The 3,394-nt window shown below is 42.8% G+C and overlaps 1 protein-coding gene across 1 annotated transcript in view; it reads right to left on the reverse strand.

The window, feature by feature from the left end:
- EHD4 (EH domain containing 4) overlaps nt 1–3,394 on the reverse strand; it is an 80,928-nt gene that overhangs the window by 13,794 nt on the left and 63,740 nt on the right. The gene's annotated exons all lie outside the window — the stretch shown is intronic.

The following is a 3,394-nucleotide window of genomic DNA, read 5'->3' on the forward strand; positions in this document are numbered from 1 at the left end:
CCTGGGGAGGGAGGTGGACACAGCCTAAGACTTTTGTTCTTTGTAATGAGAGAAAACTAATAGAAAAGAAGGGAGATAGGAGAGACAAGGGGGAAGGGAAAGAGGAGGAGGAGGAGGCATGACGAGACCCCATGCTGGAAGGCCAGGTTCAAGCCCTCTACCACTGTGCATTTTTTGAGCAATGCCAGGCGACTCTAGTCTCCCACCTCGGCTTACTCACGCGCAAAATGGAAATTTTAACTCTTACCTCACAGGGCTGTTAGTATGAGAATCAAAAGAGGGCGTGGATTTGGTTGTACTAAAAAAGCAGAGGAAAAATGTTACTTGTCATTACCTAACAGCCAAAGACCAACAGTCAGAGGGTTAGTATGCCAGAGAAGTCTTGTGGTTGTTTAGTTCTTTCCGAATAAGGAATAAACTCTTACTGAGTCATTAGTAGTTATTGAAAAAATTAGTAAGCTCTATGTATTTGAATAGTAAAATGATGAATCTGGGCCCCAAGCCCTTCATTCACGAGTAAGTGACATTGAACCCTGGGGGCTCTAATCTTGTTTAATTCATCCTTTCCTTTGCGTAAAACTGGGAAAGCCCCAATACTGATCATTTGGGAGAGGTCAAATGAATCACAATGTCAGTTTCTCTCTGGGCTAATAACTCAATGAGCAGAAAGAGATGTCCTTTCCTTTAAATGAATATGAATTTATATCTAGTTAACATATATACTCTGCGACAATTTCATGAACTGTGTCCAGTGACAAATGTTCATGTATATCCAAGATGAAGAGAGGCATGTACTCAGGGTGATGATGGATGTATTCACCTTGGGCGTGGAGGGTAAGCCCAGGTAGTGGGTGCTGGAAGCTTCCAGTGCTCATGGTCAGTAGGAGTGGAAATCCTCATGGAATCTGGATATTGGGGAGTAGTTTGGGGGGGGGGGGATTCAGGCTGGAAGAACTACACAACCTCATCTGCTAGCTAACATAATCTGTCGGAGACCTGCATCTTTGTAGGCCCAGCTAAAAACTTGCATATAGCATTTAAACATCAAGCGATCAGCACATTTTAAAGGTGAGTTTATATGATGATATATAAAAAAAGTCAGTTAATGAACTAGAGATCTAAAAGGTAGACCCATCAGATTTAAAGACCATGGACTTTAAGAGGCAGAGAAAAGCAGCTCACTGGTTCCCTCTCAAGCAGGGGCTTGTTCTTCTGTTGAAATCAAAGCTGGCACCCACCATTGCATGTAATTCTGAAGAGCTTAAAGGAGACTCAAGGGGGCCCACCTATTCATGTGAGTTCAACCCTCAAAGAGACAGGCTTCCCCACGTGGGTGCAAAACTGACACACATATGCACAGCTGACTGAGCTCCTTTTAAAAGCCCCTTGGTGGGCTAAGCATTAGTGGAGTGTCATCAGCCACTGTAGAAGGATCTTCACACCTTAGCCCGGGTCCATTTGGTGGTGAACTGTAAACATCTAACTTCTCCACAGAAGGAATTGCAGTGCAGACAGACCGGAAAACTAAGTTCTGCACTTTACACGTGACTAGAGACCAACACTCTTTGAAGACGAAACTAAATGCCACAAACCTAGGGTGGATGCTGAAAAATCACTGACCTCTCCTTTTCTTTCTCATTTTTAGCTGTTCCTTCCTCAAATGTTAACTCATTTTTCTGTTGAGTGAAGATTACTAAAGGGGCGGGAACCTTTCCTACTCTTGGGCAACATTTATAAAGGGTGGAGTCCTCACTTTTTTTTTTTGTTCATTTATTCCATTAAAGTACTATTATTTGGGGTTGGTCTGTAAGAGCCTAATATCTTCAATTTGGCTATTCTAATGATAGCTGAGTGAAACTAAATCATATTTTCTAAACACTTTTTTGGGCTTTCCCAAAATAGCTTAAAGAATTATGAAATGAACCATGATTAGCATCTCAGATTGTAAAGTCTTCAAAAAAGGATGACTACTGATATCACTGAGATGCAATCTTTGAGGTTAACAAAAAACCCACTCTAAAGTTTTCTTGTTCCTTGAAATACAGTTGTTGAAAAAATATATATATAGGAAAAAGCAAGGAAATCATTAAAGTTCAAGAGATCCTTGGTGCCATTTTTCTAGTAAAGTGTCATTTTTATGGTACCTTGAGTTTGATCACTGCAGAACCCAGCAGGACATTAACGACAGGACACGCTTGCTTTACTTCTGGATGGGACGTGAATTTCGCCTAAGGAAGGTGTTCTATAAATAGATGCATTCCACCCTCCAACTCAGATCTGACACCTCCTAGGTGGCATCTGAAAATTTATCCTTTGCATGTTTTCAAAATGTCAGCTTGATAAACCTCTAAACTTTGCAGGTTCCGGTGGATAAACCATTTTATAGACTACACAGAGTGACAGATGAACGCAAAAAGCAAGGACATTGTGGGAAGCTATAGATGTTGTCCACTCTGCATTTCAGGTGAATGCTTTCCAGACTCAGGAGTCAAACCAACTAAGGTCTGGGTTTATATTTGGCCACTCACACACACTGTGAGGCCTTGGGCAAGATATTTTACCTTTCTCTCTTTCTTCTTCTTCTTTTTTTTTTTTTAAAGATTGTATTTATTTGAGAGAGAGAGCACAGAGGGAGAGGGAGAAGCTGACTCTCCACTGAGCAGGGAGCCCGATGAGGGGCTCCAACCCAGAACCCTGGGATCATGACCTGAACTGATGGCAGATGCTTAACCGATTGAGCCACCCAGGTACTCCACCTTCACCTTTCTGAGCTTCCATTCCCTTACACAAGAAACAAAGATAATGCCCAACTTTGTGCAGTTCTGGACCGGCTCAGATGAAATAGCACATGAAATGCAAATCTTAGAGCTTCTGGAACACTGCAGACCCTCAGTAAGGATTGGCTTGCAAAAGCAAAAGGAGAAGATCAATACACCAAAATCAAAGAGCATTTTCATGAAATATAAACACCGCAAAGAGAAGAACTCGGGTGACTTCTTGCCCATTTAAGCAACAAGTTCATAAAGGGCCATCAGACTGCAGATGGTGTAAAGCTGATGCCATTGGTTGGTAGCTAAGGCTACTGTGCTGAGTTCTGCTCTTTCTCTGCCTGAGCCCGTTTCCTGTCCCCTCCGCGGGATGGTACTGCCCCGGGAGCACACTGGCACTGACTTGCTCAAGCTGGAAACATCCATACTTAAATGTTTTCCTTTATGAAAAGGAACAAGCCAGATACTATTCTTAGGAAGGAAAAAAAAAAAAGACAAGCTTTTTTCCTAGAAGTAAGCTCAGCAAGTTGGCCGCTCTGGCCCCCCACCCCCTGCGTTGATACAAGGGCTTTCATTATTCCCAGTGTCAGGACAGAGCAGCATTCTGTGGCCAGGCTGGGCCACGC

The sequence above is a fragment of the Canis lupus genome, chromosome 30, assembly GCF_011100685.1.
Source record: "Canis lupus familiaris isolate Mischka breed German Shepherd chromosome 30, alternate assembly UU_Cfam_GSD_1.0, whole genome shotgun sequence".
In the NCBI taxonomy this organism is placed as follows: Eukaryota; Metazoa; Chordata; class Mammalia; order Carnivora; family Canidae; genus Canis; species Canis lupus.